Raw genomic sequence first — 18,912 nt, 5'->3', positions numbered from 1 at the left:
AATCATCCCACCCTCACTTTCTCCCACTGAGTCCAAAAGTCTGTTCTTTACGTCTGTGTCTCCTTACTGCCCTGCAGGTAGGATTTTTGGCACCGTCTTTCTAAATTCCATATATATGCGTTAATATACAGTATTTGTCTTTCTCTTTCTGACTTACTTCACTCTGTATAATATGCAGGGATGATCATAAATCAATAAAGCAATTTTATTTCTTCCTTTTCAATCTAAATGTCTTTTATCTCTTTTGCTCGCCTGCTTGCACTGCCAGAACCTCCAGTATAGTGCTTACTAGACATCATGAGAGCAGACATCCTTGTCTTGTTCTTGAATCATAGGGGAAATGCATTCAGTCATTACCACTAAGTATTACATTAGCTATAGTTTTTCTGTAGGTGTTATTTATCAGATTGAATAAGTACCTTTATGGCTGTAATTTTCTGAGTTCTTTTTAAATTAGAAATAGATGTGAGCTTAAAAAATAGTGAAAAGTGTTTCATCTTATTCCATTCTGGCTGTCACCTTGCTTGCTCAAAAGAAATTGAATTATATCATCAGTAAATAAGGCAAATACATCTGAGATGCATATAGTCATATGCAACATTCATCTGTAGCTAGCCATGCCTTTGTTGATCCAATTAATCATTTGAGTTGCATATTCTAAAACTGGTCATTAAAAATCATATCATGTTATGCACATTATTTAAAACTAAGAAGAAAAAAATGAGAAGAATTTAGCCTCTGAAACTATAGCTGAATTGTCTTTTGGACAAATTATCCATAATTCTTGTAAGATTTGGCATTCCAGGACCATGTGAATATAAAATGTGTTCATCTTATGACAAAAAGTGATAAATCAATGAGTCAAAAGCACAATTATTTTGATAAGGGCAGGTACTCTTAATGGACAAGTAAATGCCAAATTGATTAGAGAATTTTAGTGGAAAATGGTGGCATAAATAAAAACGAGAGGAAGCCTTTTGGTGGACCAACACCTGATGAAGGGGATGTATAAAGAGCCCCAAAGTGAGAGGAGTCATTTCATCCTAGATATTTCATCTTTCACTCCAAGAAACCAAAAGCAAACCAGGTTCCCAATGCCATGGCTTGCTGTGCTCCCCTCTGCTGCAGTGTTCCCACCAGCCCCGCCACTACCGTCTGCTCTTCTGACAAATTCTGGGCGTGAGTCTGCCTGCCCAGCACCTGCTCACATGTGGTTTGGTTACTGGACACAACCTGCTGTGACAGCTGCCCAAACCCTGCCCCATTCCTCAGCCCTCTGTGCCCACCTGCTTCCTGCTCAACTCTACCCAGCCCACTCCGGACCTGGAAACCGTCAACCTCACAACCTTCACTCAGCCCGCCTGTGAGCCCTGTGTCCCAAGCTGCTGCTAAATGATGTTCGACTTACTCAGTGCCTGGTAATAACACAGAAGCTATCTATTTGGCATGCACTTGCTCAGTATTTTATCACAGATTGAGGTAGACCTGATGGCATAGATATGGAAAGCCTACTTTTTACCTTAATGGAAAGAAAATAAATAAATTTTTATGGCTATTTGGCTGAGTAACAATTTGGTTCATTTGGGCAGGTGAATATCATCTGTTATCAAAATAGTATTAAAGTCTATAAGACCTCAGACTCTATTTTATTGGTCATCTTGCTTCCTGGATCCCATTTATTGTATTGAGCATTTTCATAGAGGAAAAATAATTTCTTGATGGATTTTCCAATAAGTTATTTCCGTGGCAAAAAAGAGAAGTAGATGTGAAATTTTGTTGAGTGCTTTTTCTGTATCTATGAAAGTAATTATTTAGTTTTTTATATTAATTTTTTACATTTGAAAGTTTATAACTATGTTCATTTGCATTGATTTTTAAAATGTTAAACCAACCTTGCTTTCCTTGTGAACCCAAATTGATATAATGTATTTTCCTTTTCATACATGATTGACTTTGATTTGCTACATTAAAAAAAATTTGTTTATTTGGCTACACTGGATCTTAGTTGCTGCACATGAAATCTTTGTTGTGTCATGTGGGATCTTTTGTTGAGACACACGGATTCTCCAATTGTGGTGCATAGGTTCCGGAGCATCCTGGACTCAGTAGTTGCAGTTCCCGAGCTTAGTTGCTCTGTGACATGTGGGCTCATAGTTTCTCAACCAGCAATCAAATTCTTATCCCCTGCATTACAAGGCAGATTCTTAGCCATTGGACCACCATGTAAGTCCCTGATTTGCTAAAATTTTATTTAGAATTTTTGCATTCATATTAATGCAGAATGTTGGTTTAGTTTTACTTTCTTGTAATATTCTTATCTGGTTTTGGAATTAGGGTAGCTGGCCTGATAGAATAGGTTAGGATATACTCCTTTGTGTTTAATTTTCTGGAGTTTCCTTTATGGGAATGGTTTTAACCACAAATTGAATTTCTTCGCATGGAAGTGCCTTGACCAACTTTCATGACAGTGGGATTGCTTTCAAAATTTAAATTAAACAGTAAGCTAATGCAGAAACCAGTCATCACATTGTGTAATTCTGAGCAAACTGTAGAGAATCTACTCAGAATACTGAGTTTTATATTGACTATATTGCTTTTATTTCTTTTATTTCTATCAGGTTATCTCTTTCTTTTTAAATGAACTTTGGCAGCTTGTGAATTTTAAGGAATTTATCCATTTCAGTTATCAAATTTATTAACAGAAAGTTGTTCACAGTTTCCCTTCTAATTCTTTTTGATATACGTGGAATGTGATGATGTCACTTCTCTCATCTTTGATACCGGCAATTTATGTCTTTTCTTTTAGTTGGATAATTAAAGAAAAATACCTTATTTTGTTATTTTAGTGGTTACTTTGGGTTTCTGGTATACTTGTCATGGTCTACTTCCAAGTGATGTTAGACCACCGCATATATAATATAAGAAAGCCACAGGAGTATGCTTTTATTCCTCCCCTCCTATGCTTTATAGATTTGTCACCGTACAGTTTCTAATGCTTGCTACAAATCTCAAAATCTGTAGTTTTCATTTTTATAGAAGCAAATATCTTTTAAAAGGGTTTAAACAATAAGAAGAAACCATATATTTTCACTCATGCAGACACAATTTCTGGTGCTTTATTTCTTTATCCTATTTGCATCTGATTTGATCACCTATCTCCTTGCAGAGACACCCCTTAACATTTCTTGATGTATGAGTCTACTGGTGGGCTTCCCTATTGGCTCAGATGGTAAAGAATCCACCTGCAGTGTGGGGGACCTGGGTTCAAGGTCTACTTATAAGAAATTCTTTGAGCCTTTGGAAGTTTGAAATACACTGAATTTTGCTTTTTAAAATTAAAGCTTTTCTTTCCCCCAAACTGATGCAAAATATTTATTCCAAGTTAGGTATTTTATGCAGTAGTTTTCCCCCTCAACAGATCTGTGATAACTACATCTTTAAAATCTGTAAATAATGTTATCAAGGTAATCTTAATCTTTGAAACCTCACAAAAATTTACATTCTACAATCTACCCTGAATATCAAGGCTGCAAGAATAACACAACACTTCCTATATCCAAATATTTTACAGCTGTACCTAGAAAGAAAAAAAAAAAAAGGGAAAAAACCACATATGCTTGGTTAAGGGCTAACCTTACCTGAGCATCCAGAAATAAAATAAAATATCCAAATTATTAGCATTAATTTAATACAATTATAAATTCAGCAGTCACTTTGTCATTGACAGTGATTGCTTGAGCACAGAGGTGTGTGCCCCAAGGGCTGGTAGTAGAAGCTGTCCCTGCAGATCAGTGTCTCCTCTCTGCACTGCCAGCTCCCACCTGTGCATTGCCCCATATATACTGTGTGTATGTGTGTGTGTTTTAAAAATCTTTCCCACCACACAAAGTTCTCTCTATTAAGCAGAAAACAGGGAAGAAGAACAACAAAAGCTAAACAAGCCAATTGCTCACTCTCTCTTTGGGATATGATTGTTTCTCCTGTGCATGAAGTATTCAACAATAACATAAGAGAAGGAAAAGGAAAAGAATGATTTCCTCTGTATAATCCCTAAACACGCAAGCTGAGTTTACTGGGTCAGATTTAACTGTGAGCATTTATACACCTGCTCCCAGGCATTGTCATCAGATGTCTCACTGCTACTTGTCTCTGCGTCTGAGTCCTCCAACTCTGCTCTGCAAGTGCTCCTCCAAGAGGAGAATAGGTTGGAACTTCGACTCTGCAAGAAGTCATTCTTCCCAAAGCCGTTTCTTATCAGCTGCTCTGTCTTCATGTGGAACTCTCTGAGCTCATCCTCTGTGAGGGGAAGGAAATTCTCATCATTTTCAGGATACTCCTGCCATCCTATTGCTTTCAGTAACCTGTGCTCTGCTTCCAAAGAGTGAGAGAGGACCGCCCCCCCCCCCCACCACCTTCCTCTTCTACAGGGAGAGCAAGCCAATTCTGATGACAGCCTTCCTCTCTGTTTTCCTTTGGTTCAGATGTGCTATTGTCCTCTGAATCTTCCAACTTTGCACACTCTCTGCCCTCTGAGAAGTCCCCATTCCGGTCATCCTTCAGAGTCTTCAGGAGCTCACTCTTCCTGTCAGTAGTTTGGCCGGTCAACTTGGTCAGACGAGAGGAGCTGATCTCAATTGGAGGAGTGGTGCTGGTGGGGCCCTCTTTGGGAGAGCTTAAAACTACACCACCAGCCAGTACTAATGGTTTGATAACAGATTGGACTGGTAAAAGCAGACTCTTGGCTAGAGGAAAGGGATCCTGACTTGTGTCCCATTCTGTTAGCTTTCCAAGCACTGGCCTTGGATGGAGGTGGTACAGGCGTAGAAACCAGGTTCTTATAGACACTTGGAACCATGGTTGACAATTTGTTTCCATTTGCATGATGAGATCCTGGTGAATGCAGCAGAGAAGGCAGCAGCAGGATCTTTTTTGGAAACTTTTTTGTTGACTAGCATTTTGGAGGTTGCTTGGCACTAGGTGAGTTTTTCCCACACTCCAGAAGCGGTCCCAATAGGTCTGCATGGCTGATTCTGTTTGCCAGCTTCTGGATTCAAAGAAGGAAAGTCTTCCTCTTCAAATTGCAACTTTTCCACCTTATCCTCTTTCTTCTCTTCTCTAGTATCTGTAGGTGGCTTTTCCTGAAAGGCACAGCCTTTCTGGGAGTGGAAGCTGCCATTCCAGTGGTGATGGTTTCCTGTGCCATGCCCATTATGCTGGCTCATACCATCATGACCTTGTGAAGAGCCATGCCAACCAGATCGGCTCCCTGTGATTCCAGCATATGCTCCCTTAGAGACACCAGAGTCCACAGAATCATGGTGGAACAGGGAGGGCTGGTGCCAAGAATCGCCTGTCATTCAAAGAGGTCCGTTGTTGAAAAGCCATCAGAGGAATTATGTCTACGACAGCTTACTCCAAATCTACCATCTCCTCGGGGTAGGTGCTCTCCATGTTTTTCGAAAGTCGCTGGCTGTAAGGGACTTAGCTGACTGTGGTGTTGAGAAATTTAGCCAAGCAGGAACAAAGTCATGCTACACTATTTAAATCCAGTGTCTCTTTTCAACAAGGTGAGGCCTCCAGCCTCATGGCCAGGATCCCAGAGTATAACCTCTGTGGTCCTGCTTCCTGAACTTCTTTGAGTTGCCAGCTGGATTTCCATGAGGTTCTCTTGTTAAGAGGGTACTTAACTAGGCTGGCCAGCAGAACGCCTTACGATGAAGCACAAAGAAGCCAGGCTCTGTGTGGATCAATCTATCTGTCCCCTCAACTGCTCATTTTAAACTGTCTAGTTCCTGACATGTTTCCCAAAGGGGAAAGGAAAAGGGGAGAGAGAGGGGAACATAAAAAGTATTTGTTACATTTAAAAAATGGGGAGAAGGGGAAAGAGCTATATCAATGTTCAGCTCTTTCAACTTCCTTGAGGGATGGCAGTATGATGTTGCTTAGATAGATAATACATAGACATTTGCACAGTGAATGCAAATATTGTTCATAGCAAGGTCATACCTTAAAAAGACAGAATGACTTCTTTTTGGTCAAATAATGTCATTGAAGTGATAGATCAAAAATAAAACATTGAAGAGCTATAAAAGACCTTCTGAGTAGTCAACTCTAGTAGCAAAACATCCATCCACATTACAAAGCTCTTAATTTACAAATCTCGTTATTCTTACATGGCTGCTAAAAATAGTCTGCAGGTATGAGTTTATATCCTTCAAAATCTAAGGACACAAGAAACCTTGTTAAAAAAAAATAGGAACTTGATATGATTTCCTCCAAGAATAGCAGCTTTCAAGGCAAATTTCTTGGTATAAAGCTCCCAAATGTTTCTTCACTATTTATAAATTCACAGCAAAATTAAAACAAGTAGAAAGGCAGGGCTTAAGAACAGTCATGGAGAAAGTTCCAAAGTAAGGTTTTCTTCTCTTCAGTTTTCTGTGTTTCGCTCGTTCTGCCTGTTCTGGAAGACTAAATTGACTTAATGGAAGGTAATAAGAATCTTCTGCTTCAGCAGAGAAGTCGCTTTGGATCCACTTTCATCATAATTCAATCATTTAAAAGGCCACAGGGCAGTGGAGGGGCTACAGTTAGGGACCAGTCGTGGCATCTGAGGGTGCATCCCCAGCTTCCTGATCCAGCAGAGGTGGACAGCACACAGCCATAACAAAGGTCTTCCCCAAAATCAAATTAAAGACATTTTTGATAGATGTTGAGTTCTAGATTAACAGATATTTCCCCCCTTCAATACTTTCATGATGTTATTTTACCGTGTTCTTATCTGCATAGTTTTTGGTGATAAATTTGCTTTTATACTTACCTTTTCCCTCTGTGCATATTGTTTTTCCCCTTCTGACTGAAGGTTTTATTCTTGACACTAGTTTCAAATAATTTAATTATGATGTATCTTGGTTTGATTTTCTTCATGTTTCTTGTGCTTGGATTTCATTGTGTCGCTAAGCATCTGTGGATTTTCATCAAGTTCGAAAAAAAATGTCCACCATTTCTTCAAACATTTTTTTCTGTTCCCCCAGTCATGTCTTCTTCAGGGCCTCCAATTAAATGTATGTTGGGTCTTTGGAAGTTGTCCCACAACTTACTGATACTTTCGGATTTCATTTTTTAAAAAAAATTATTATTTTTTTCACAGTTTGAGTTTGGATAGTTTCTATTGCCATGTCTTTAAAATCACTAATCTTTTCCTCTGCAAAGTCTAATCTTTTGTTAGTTTCATCTAGCTTATTTTTTCCTCTCAGAAATTATAGTTTTCCTGTCAAAAAACTTGAATTGAGTGCTTTTAAAATGTATTTTTCAAGTCTCAACTTTGAAAACAGAAGGAAAATATATGTATTAGATATTTTAATGTTCTTTTCTGTTAATTCTTTTACGTGTGTCAGTTCTGGACTGGTTTTGTTTGATTGACTTTTCTCCTCATCCCGGAGTGGGAGTGAGAGTACCCAAGGTGAATGTGGAGTCTGCAGGTCTTCCTGGGAAGAAACAGCTGCCTGATTTTGAGCAGGCATAAAACTTCAACCCCAGGAGCCCAGTGAAATGACTTGGCTGCATCCAGTCCAGGCTCCACATGGCCATCTCCTATTTTGCCTTCCTGAATTATGAGGTGAAGATGCTCACCCAGGCAGCAAAGGACCCTGTATTGTCTTCAGAAGGGCACCACACAGCCTCACCTGGGATATGTCAGGCTATGATCACTGGAATGCAAATATCCACCTTGTCTCTTCTAAGATGTGCCCACAAACTCCACCCAGCTCAAATTCAGTCACCATAAATGGATAGGGAGCTAACTTTCTGTGACCTAATCCCAAGACCAAGGCACCATTTTTCCAAGTCTCACTTGGCTCAAATATCTTTGCCTACTAGGGTTATTTTCCTGCTGTTGTGGTGAAATTGCTATTTTCAACAGCTGAGAGAAATTCAGACTTTATTTCTGTTAGTAGGAAATCCACTGTGAGGTAGGTGATTACCAGAAGTTGATATTTTTTTTTAACTGTATAGATGGATCCCTGAAGAAATGATCATAAATAATAATATTTTAAAGAAATTAATCTGTGCCTACAGGATGCAATCAGTGGGGCAAATATCTATCAGATAGATCTCCTGTCCATTTAAAATTTTATATATTTATAGCTTTGAGGCATGATACAAGTGGAACAGGAACCTAGCCAGCAGCAAACAAACACAATTTCAAGAGGGAGATTTATTACTGCCTCTGGAAGTAAATCATAGCTGATATTCTGGGCTTAGTTTATTCTGAGCGTGTGATCTCACTCAATCAGATCATGCTAAATATAGACCTGGAGAGGAGTCATGGCAGAACATCGATAGAACCACAAGCTGCCACCTGGGTTTTTCATGTCTTTTTCAGAAAGCAGTGAATTCATCTCAGCATTCAGTTTCTTTTAAGATAAAGCAGGAGGATCATCCCTTGCTGATTCCTGGAGGGAAACACAAACTGCTATGAAAATATATTCACAGTTGTATTTAGATTTATAGAATTTTAGGGCAAAATTTACTATCTTTTTGCAAAATGTCCCTCTGCTCCACCATACCCTGTAACATTCCATCCCTTATAGGATTATTAGCCATGATTATTCTGATGATGAGAAGCATTAATGATGACTCATTTTGCTGATATTTCTCTACATGCCCAGAAGGGTTTGTGTAATCTGTCTGGAAAGAAAGACCTTCTTAGAACTATAATGTTTATCAAAATATCAGAGAGATTTGGGTAATCTGGCTTAAACTTCCCTATCAGCCTCACTACCATCTTTGGAAAGAACACAATGTAAAATCTCCAGGATGGTTAAAAATTCGTCCTAGTAATCAGGTTGTTTGGTGGACAAGGCCCCACAACCTCTCTCACAATCACTCCCTTCAGGGCTACTGACATGGTGGGTGCTCAATTCAACAAGTACTGAAAAAAAAAAGGGAAAGGAAGAGTGGCCAGAAAGCAGAATATACACATGTACACTAACAGCTTACTCCCAGCCTAGGCTGTCTGTCCTGCACCAATGACCTGAATGACACCACGTGTATCTTTTCACTTTCAGAGCTTCCCTGATGGCTCAGCAGGTAAAGAATCCGCCTGCGATGTAGGAGACGCAAGAGATGCAGATTCAATCCCTGGGTTGGGAAGATCCCCTGGAGAAGGAAGTGGCAACCCACTCCAGCATTCTTGCCTGAAAAATCCCATGAATGGAGGAGCCTGAATGGGCTACAGTCCAAAGGGCTACAGAGAGTCGGACATGACTGAGAAACTAAACATACATATCTTTTCACCAACTTTCATGACCTGCCAGCAAATGTGCTTCCAAGTGTGACAACCTGAGGCATCGTTTCACTCGAGCTCTGCCTTCATTTCTCTTCATGGATGCACTTCTGCATGTGACTTTTTGGTTATTGGATCCTCTCATGGTGATAGATGACCTCAGAAGCTAAAATGTGAAAGGACAAATCTCACTGGGGGTGGGGGGAGATGGTCACTGTATCTTTTACTATAACTATCATCCTTGACTTCCGGTCCCCGAACATGTTTTTTTCCCCCCACCTTTCACCAGTTTAGTTCAGTTCAGTTCAGTCGCTCAGTTGTGTCTGACTCTTTGCGACCTCATGGACTGCAGCACACCAGTCCTCCCTGTTCATCACCAACTCCTGGAGTTTACTCAAATTCATGTCCATTGAGTTGGTGATGCCATCCAACCATCTCATCCTCTGTCATCCCCTTCTCCTCCCGCCTTCAGTCTTTCCAAGCATCTGGGTCTTTCCAAATGAGTCAACTCTTCGCATCAGGTGGCCAAAATATTGGAGTTTCACCTTCAGCATCAGTCCTTCCAATGAATGTTCAGGATAGATTTCCTTTAGGATGGGTTGGTTGGATCTCCTTGCAGTCCAAGAGACTCACAAGAGTTTTCCAACACCACAGTTTAAAAGCATAAATTCTTCGGTGCTCAGCTTTCTTTATAGTCCAATTCTCACATCCATACATGACCACTGGAGAAACCATAGCTTTGACTAGATGGACCTTTGTTGGCAAAGTAATGTCTCTGGTTTTAAATATGCTATCTAAGTTGGTCATAACTTTCCTCCCAAGGAGTAAGCACCTTTTAATTTCATGGCTGCAGTTACCATCTGCAGTGATTTTGGAGCCCCCAAAAATAAAGTCAGCCACTATTTCCATTGCTTCCTCATCTATTTGCCATGAAGTGATAGGACCAGATGCCATGATCTCAGTTTTCTGATTGAGTTTAAGCCAACTTTTTCACTCTCCTCTTTCACTTTCATAAAGAGGCTCTTTAGTTCTTCTTTGCTTCCTACCATAAAGTGTGGTGTCATCTGCATATCTGAGGTTATTGATATTTCTCCTGGCAATCTTGATTCCAGTTTGTGCTTCATCCAGTCCAGGGTTTCTCATGATGTGCTCTGCATATAAGTTAAATAAGCAGGGTGACAATACAAAGCCTTGATGTACACCTTTCCCAATTTGGAACCAGTCTGTTGTTCCATGTCTAGTTCTGACTGTTGCCTCTTGACCTGCATATAGATTTCTCAAGAGGCAGGTCAGGTCATCTGGTGTTTCCATCTCTTGAAGAATTTTCCAGAGTTTATTGTGATCCACACAGTCAAAGGCTTTGGTGTAGTCAATAAAGTAGAAATAGATGTTTTTCTGGAACTCTCTTGCTTTTTCCATGATCCAACAGATGTTGGCAATTTGACCTCTGGTTCCTCTGCCTTCTCTAAATCCAGCTTGAATATCTGGAAGTTCATGGTTCATGTACTGTTGAAGTCTGACTTGGAGAATTTTGAGCATTACTTTACTAGCATGTGAGATGAGTGCAACTGTGTGGTAGTTTGAGCATTCTTTGGCATTGCCTTTCGTAGGGATTGGAATGAAAACTGACCTTTTCCAGTCCTGTGGCCACTGCTGAGTTTTCCAAATTTGCTGGCATATTGAGTGCAGCATTTTCACAGCATCATCTTTCAGGATTTGAAATAGCTCAACTGCAATTCCGTCACCTCCTCTGGCTTTGTTCATAGTGATGCTTCCTAAGGCCCACTTGACTTCACATTCCAGGATGACTGGCTCCAGGTGAGTGATCACACCATCATGATTATCTGGGTCATGAAGATTTTTTTTGTATAGTTCTTCTGTGTATTCTTGCCACCTTTTCTTAATATCTTCTTTTTCTGTTAGGTTCATACCATTTCTGCCCTTTATTGAGCCCATCTTTGCATGAAATATTCTCTTGATATCTCTAATTTTCATGAAGAGATCTCTAGTCTTTCCTATTCTATTGCTTTCCTCTATTTCTTTGCACTGATCCCCGAGGAAGGCTTTCTTATCTCTCCTTGCTATTCTTTGGAACTTTGCATTCAAATGGGTATATCTTTCCTTTTCTCCTTTGCCTTTTGCTTCTCTTCTTTTCACAGCTATTTTTAAGGCCTCTTCGGACAACCTTTTTGCCTTTCTTTTTCTTGGGGATGGTCTTGATCACTGCCTCCTATACAATGTCACGAACCTCTGTTCATAGTTCTTCAGGCACTCTGTCAGATCTAGTCCCTTAAATCTATTTCTCACTTCCATTGTATAAGGGATTTGATTTAGGTCTGAATGGTTTAGTGGTTTTCCCTACTTTCTTCAATTTAAGTCTGAATTTGGCAATAAGGAGTTTATGATCTGAGCCACAGTCAACTCCTGGTCTTGTTTTTGCTGACTGTATAGAGCGTCTCCATCTTTGGCTGCAAAGGATATAATCCATCTGATTTCAGTATTGACCATCTGGTGATGTCTATGTGTAGAGTCTTCTCTTTTGTTGTTGGAAGAGGGTGTTTGCTATGACCAGTGTGCCTACCTTTCATTAGATCCCAGTAATTGCTTTGGTATGATATAAGGAGAAAAAAAATGTATTTACTTTAGTAGAGACTTGACCTCATGCAGTCATAAGAGCTGGGTATGGCCCTAGTCTTTATGTCTGTTGCTAGATCTTGGAGTCCACAGGGAATGCAGCCAGGAGGAAATGTAGATAGAACGTGAGAGAAGACAAACAGAAGCTGGAGCCCGCAAGAGCAGACTAAAACCCAAGTCTGTTCTTGCTGCCTCTGACGTTGGTGGTACACATATTACATAGAAACCAGGACCTTTTATCAATGAACTAACCACAGACTGCTGTCCCAGAAGTCAGAGAAACTGAAGGGGGATTTAGGGAAAGGTGAGTCCATCTCAGGCCAGTGAGGTGAGTCAATAGGTGGGGGATGTAAGAGAGCTACAGATGGTTGGCTTTCCACTTCTGTCCCCCAGATACTGCAGAAGAACCTCTCTGTGACCTCCCCTGACTAGAATAGGGAGCCCTGGGAAATGTAGTCCAGCCTAGACAGTGACATAGCCCCCATACCGAGCCCCCAAGCAGATTGTATCATACAGATCTAAATAAAATAAGCCCATCAAAATAACTGTGTTGCTAATTGTACTAGAATAGCAGTAGTCATAGCTCCGTCAGTAAAGAATCTGACTGCAATGCAGGAGACCCGGATTTATTTCCTGGATCAGGAAGATCCTCTGGAGAAGGAAATGGCAACCCACTCCAGTATTCTCGCATGGAGAATCTCACGGACAGAAGAGCCTGGCAGGCTACAGTCCATGGGATCACAAGAGTTGGACACAACTTAGAGACTACACCACCACCAGCAGTACTAAAGAATTTTTAATCTTAGGATTCTTTTGCATTCTTAAAAATTATTGAGGATCCCACAGATCTTTTGTTTATATAGATTGTATCTACTGATACTTGTTATTTTAGAAATTAAAACAAAGAAATGGAAAAATATTAATTTATTTATAAATAAGAATAATAAACTATTACATGTTAATATGAGTAACATCTTTTTATGGAATTAACTATATTTCCCAAAATGTAAAAAAATGAGTGAGAGGAGAGATACTTTATATTTTTCAAATATCTTTAATGACTTTGTTGTTACCGTTTAGTTGTTAAGTTGTGTCTGACTCTGTAACTTCATGGAAAGCAGCACCCCAGGCTCCTCTGTCCTCCGCCATCTTCTGGAGTTTGCTAAAATGATGTTCGTGGAGTCAGTGATGCAATCTAACCATCTCATCCTCTTCTGCCCCCTTTTACTTTTTTTTTTTTTTTTAATTTAATTTCAATTTTTTACTTTCAAACTTTCCCAGCATCAGGGTCTTTCCCAATGAGTCAGCTCTTTGCATCAGGTGGCCAAAATATTGGAGCTTCACCTTCAGAATCAGTCCTTCCAATGAATATCCAGGATTGAGTTCCTTTGGGATGGACTGATTCGATCTACTTGCAATCCAAAGGACTCTCAAGAGTCTTCTCCAACATCACAGTTCAAAGTGTTAATTATTTGGCACTCAGCCTTCTTTATGGTCTAACCCTCACATTCATACATGACTACTGGAAAAGTCATAGCTTTGACTAGACAGACCTTTGCGGGCAAAGTAATGTCTCTGCTTTTTAATATGCTGTCTAGGTTGGTCATAGCTTTTCTTCCAAGGAGCAAGTACCTTTTAATTTCATGGCTGCAGTCACCATTTGCAGTGATTTTGGAGCCCAAGAAAATAAAATGTCACTCTTTCCAATTTTTCCCCTTCTATTTGCCATGAAGTGATGGGACCGAATGCCATGATCTTAGTTTTTTGTTTTTTTTAAATTAATTAATTAATTAATTAATTTATTTTTTCAGTGTGTTTTGTCATACATTGACATGAATCAGCAATAGATTTACCTATGGACCTACTCCTGATTGGAATAAAAATGGCCACAGTCCTGTGGCCACTGCTGAGTTTTCCAAATTTGTTGACGTATTGAGTGAAACTCTTGAACAGCATCATCTTTTAGGATTTTAAATAGCTCAGTTGGAATTTTATCACCTCCACTAGCTTTGTTAGTAGTAATGCTTCCTGCAGCCCACTTCACTTCACACTCCAGAAAGTCTGGCTCTAGGTGAGTGACCACACTATCGTGGTTATGCCAGTTATTAAACCTTTTTTGTATCATTCTGTGTATTCTTCCCACCTCTTCTTAATCTCTTCCGCTTCTGTCAGGTCCTTACTGCTTCTGTCCTTTGTAGTGTCCATCCTTGTATCCTTCCCTTTCTCCTTTGCCTTTGCTTCTTTTCTTTCCCCAACTATTTGAAAAGCCTCCTCAGACACCCACTGTGCCTTCTTGTATTTCTTTTTCTTTAGGATGGTTTTGGTCGCTGCCTCTTGTACAGTGTTACAAACCTCTATCCATAGTTCTTCAGGCACTCTGTCTACCTGATCTAGTCCCTTGAATCTATTCATTACTTCCACTGTGTAATTCTAAGGGATTTGATTTAGGTCATACCAGAAAGGCCTAGTGGTTTCCCCTACTTTCTTCAATTTAAGACTGAATTTTTCAATAAGGAACTCATGATCTGAGCTACAGTCAGCTCCAGGTCTTGTTTTTACTGACTGTATAGAGCTTCTCCATCTTTGGCAGCAAAGAATATAATCAGTCTGGTTTCAGTATTGACCACCTGATGATGTCCATTTTTGTAGAGTCATCTCTTTGGTTATTGGAAAAATGTGTTTGCTATGACCAGCATGCTCTCTTGACAAAACTCTGATAGCCTTTGCCCTGCTTCATTTTGTACTCCAAGGCCAAACTTGGCTGTTATTCCTGATATCTCTTGACTTGCTACTTTTGCATTCCAGTCTACCATGGTGAAAATGATGTCTTTTTTTGGTGTTAGTTATAGAAGGTGTTGTAGGTCTTCACAGAACCATTCAACTTAAGTTTCTTCAGTATCAGTGGTTGGAATATAAAGTTGAATAACTGTAATGTTGAATGGTCTGCCTTAGAAATGAACTGAGATCATTCTGTCATTTTTGAGATTGCACTCAAGTACTGCATTTCAGACTCTTTTGCTTACTATGAGGGCTGCTTCATTTTTTCTAGGAGATTGTTGCCCACAGTGGTAAATATAATGTTCATCTGAATTAAATTCACCCACTCCCGTCCATTTTAGTTCATTAATTCCTAAGATGTCGATGTTTACTCTTGCTATCTCCTGCCTGACCATGTCTAATTTACCTTGATTCATGGACTAACATTCCAGGTTCCTATGCAATATTGTTCTTTACATCATCGGACTTTACTTTCACCACCAGACACATCCACAACCGAGCATCATTTCTGCTTTGGCCCAGCCACTCCATTCTTTCTTGCTGTGTGTGCTTAGTCGCTCAGTCGTGTCCGACTCTTTGCGACCCCATGGACTGTAGCCCACCAGGCTTCTCTGTCCGTGGGATATTCCAGGTAAGAATACTGGAGTGGGTTGCCATCCCTCCTCCGGGGGATCTTCCCAACCCAAGGACAGAGTCCAGGTTTACCGCATTGCAGGCGGATTCTTTACCATCTGAGCCACCAGTGAAGCTATTAGTAATTGCCCTCTGCTCTTCCCCAGGAAAGTTTTGGAAGCCTTCCAACCTGATGGGCTCATCTTCTTCTGTCATATCTTTTTGCCTTTTCATACTGTCGAGATTCTCCAGGCATGAATTCTGGAGTGGGTTGCCATTTTCCTCCTTTGGCAGACTGTGTTTTGTCTGAACTCTCCACTATGACCTGTCCATCTTGGGTGGCCCTGCACGGCATGGCTCATGGCTCATTGAATTATGCAAGCCCCTTTGCCACAACAAAGCTGTCATCCATGAAGGGCGTCTTTAACCTCTACCTGAATAGAAAACAGTTAGATTCTCATATCATATCAAGCAGTTATATCATTCTGAATTTAGTCTGCTGAGATTCCACTCATCATGTAACCCCTGGCAAATTCCACCACCCAGAAGGGAATGAGAGTGAAAGACAAATAGCTTCTTCGTGTTATCAATGAAAATAGCTTTGACTTCATGAACACTTTAATAGGATCCTAGTTCTCCCCAAGGGTGGCTAGACCACACTTATCCACAAGGGAAGCACTGGGGCAATTATCTAATCATTGGAACCCAAGTAACCTGCTCATGGCTCAATTATTTGGGCAATTTAGATATTTATCCTTACAGTTCCAAAAACTCATGACACAATATTCTACATCATTTTGCCCCTGCAGATTCTGGTAGTAAGAGGTAATAGAACTGGAAAGACAGAAAGAGCTAGAGAAAGAACAAAGACAGGAAGAAAGAGGAAGGAAGGGCGCACACCTGGAGTTTGCCTCATAGACCTTCACCATCAATTTGCTGAGAAAGAAGCACATCCAGAGTTCCTTGTGTGTTCCCAGAAGAGGCCAGCCTTCCATGTAGTCTCACTGGGTTCGGGGACCAGTTTCAGCGTTATTCCCTGAAGCTGTTGCAGAGTGGTCAAAGAAGTCTGGAGTAGTAGTGACCTCATTGTGGATATTTAGCCATTTTTAAATGCTCCTGGCCCATTCCTGCCTAGGAGACTGAAAAACCAAATTGCTGCACTGTTGTCTATCAGTGATATTTTCATGTGCCTCAAAATCTTTTTTTTTTTCAGTCTTTATCAAGTGCTACTTTAAAAAAGTTGATTATAAAATAAAACTCTTCTAGAAAATATGAACATATTTATCAAGACACTAATTATGGCTTAAAATGATAACGTAAATTTTTATAATATCATTTTTATAAATTAAAGCCTTTATTTGGAATAAGAATCCTCTAAAAGATCAACATTTTCTTTTCACCAAGCCCTGGTTCCCAGCCCAGTTTTCAGAAATATTTTGGAAAAGCACCAGCTTGTGATACCAACCATCCAGCTAGTATTTAGACATAGCTACATTTTTATGGTCATTACCCTCTCATTGAATCTTTATGGAATGAAGATAATGTCATGGTCAACTTTCTCCTTAAAATAAACTTAAACTGCAACATGATTTTCTTTAGAATTGAAGTTCTAAACACTTTCTATATTAAGTCTTTTCTGATTCTAAAACTGCTGCAGATTTATCAAAATTTGATGACAGGATATTTAAAAATCACCTGTAAACCTACAACCACCCAAATATACCATTGTAATAGATGTCCTTCCAGTCGTCTTTCTAAACCTACATATAAGCTATATGTATATAGCACATACATTGTAGTGTAGGTCCTGACATTAAGCTTTTGACTGCAGGAGTGTCTGCTTCAAAGATCTTAAAGCTGGGTGACACAGTTACTAGCAAAACAACCAGATACGGAAGCGAACCTCCCCCATGGAGCTTATCCAAAGAAATAGAATCTATAGGGTGTGTGGGGGTGTGTGTGTGTGTATGTGTGTGTATCCTAGGGACTTGGCCCACGTGGCTATGGAGAAGTTCCCTATGAGAAGCTCCATGGTCTCTTGCTTTTAAGCTAGAGACCCAGGAGAGCCAGTGATGTAAATTGTAGTCCAAGTCCAAAGGCCTGAGAGCGGGAGAGCCGATGATATTAAGTCCTAGCCTGAGGGTGGAAGACCATGTCCCAGATCAAGCAGTCAGGCAGAGAGAGAGAGAAAAAGAGAGAGAGAGAAAGAGACAGAGATTCCTCCCTTTCTCTGCCTTTTTACTCTCCCCATGCCCTCAGTGGATTTGAAGATGCTGATCCATATTGAGGAGGTCAATCTGCTTTCGTACTCTACAGATTTAAATGCTCATATCATCTGGAAATATCCTCATAGACACCTCCAGAAATGACATTTAGCCAAATACCTGGGCACCTGTGGTCCAGTCAAGTTGACACATAGCTTAGCCATCACACTCCAGCAGTGAGACAGACCACAAGGCCAAGGACCCAGAGCTTGTCCCAGTCTGCTGCTCCTGCAGACCTCTTATCCTGTTCTAGGACTGGGGTCACAGGAGGCTGAGCTGCAGGTGGAGGGAGGGAGGGAGGAACTCTATGTGAAATGTAGCCTGGAGTGGAGAGTCCTGGGAATGTCCTCAGAGGTTCTCTGTACCCTCAGGATCAAATCCAGATTCTTTCAGGAGTTACCTGAGTCCCCAGCTCCTTGGCAAATCCATCTGCCTGCTGGACACCATGTTCTCTTTCAGCTCTGGTCTGTTGCAGACCTGTCTCCTTGGAACTGCTTCTTCTCCCTTTTCATAAGCGAACTCCCTTGCATCCCCCAGGGTTATGCTTCACTGTGCTCTTTCCCTGGGAACTTTTCTCTAACAGCTCCAAACCTGGGGCAGGTGTCCCTCAGGCGTGCTGTGTGGCATCCTGACAGGGTCTCTTGTCTTAGTCCTGCCCCAGTCAGCTCTGTGACTTTCAATTCAGTTCAGTTCAGGCACTCATTCGTGTCCAACTCTTTGTGACCCCATGGACCGCAGCATGCCAGGCCTCCCTGTTCATCACCGACTCCCAGAGTTTACACAAACTCATGTCCATTGAGTCGGTGATGCCATCCAACCATCTCATCCTCTGTCGTCCCCTTCTCCCGCCTTCAATCTTTCCCAGCATCAGAGTCTTTTAAAATGAATCATCTCTTCACATGAGGTGGTCAAAGTATTGGAGTTTCAGCTTCAATATCAGTCCTTCCAATGAACACTCAAGACTGATTTCCTTTAGGATGGACTGGTTGGATCTCCTTGCAGTCCAAGGAACTCTCAAGAGTCTTCTCCAACACCACACTTCAATAGCATCAATTCTTCGGTGCTCAGCTTTCTTTATAGTCTAACTCTCACATCCATACATGACTACTGGAAAAACCATAGCTTTGACTAGATGGACCTTTGTTGGCAAAGTAATGTCTCTGCTTTTTAATATCCTGTCTAGGTAGGTCATAACTTTTTTTCCCAAGGACTAAGCATCTTTTAATTTCATGGCTGCAGTCACCATCTGCAGTGATTTTGGAGCCCCCAAAAATAAAGTCAGCCACTGTTTCCCCATCTATTTACCATGAAGCAATGGGACCAGATGCCATGATCTTAGTT

At 40.6% G+C, this 18,912-nt stretch overlaps 2 pseudogenes; one reads left to right on the top strand and one right to left on the bottom strand.

The window, feature by feature from the left end:
• Window positions 1–1,099: 1,099 nt before the first annotated feature.
• On the top strand, window positions 1,100–1,392 carry LOC122431646 (annotated as a pseudogene).
• A 2,677-nt stretch (window positions 1,393–4,069) lies between these two features.
• The window catches only part of LOC122431783, a 31,210-nt pseudogene continuing 16,367 nt past the window's right edge, over window positions 4,070–18,912 (bottom strand).

The sequence above is a fragment of the Cervus canadensis genome, chromosome 30 (assembly GCF_019320065.1).
Source record: "Cervus canadensis isolate Bull #8, Minnesota chromosome 30, ASM1932006v1, whole genome shotgun sequence".
Classification (NCBI taxonomy): Eukaryota; Metazoa; Chordata; class Mammalia; order Artiodactyla; family Cervidae; genus Cervus; species Cervus canadensis.
The sequence above is the reverse complement of the archived record's forward strand: the minus strand, read 5'-3'. Positions and strand labels throughout refer to the sequence as shown.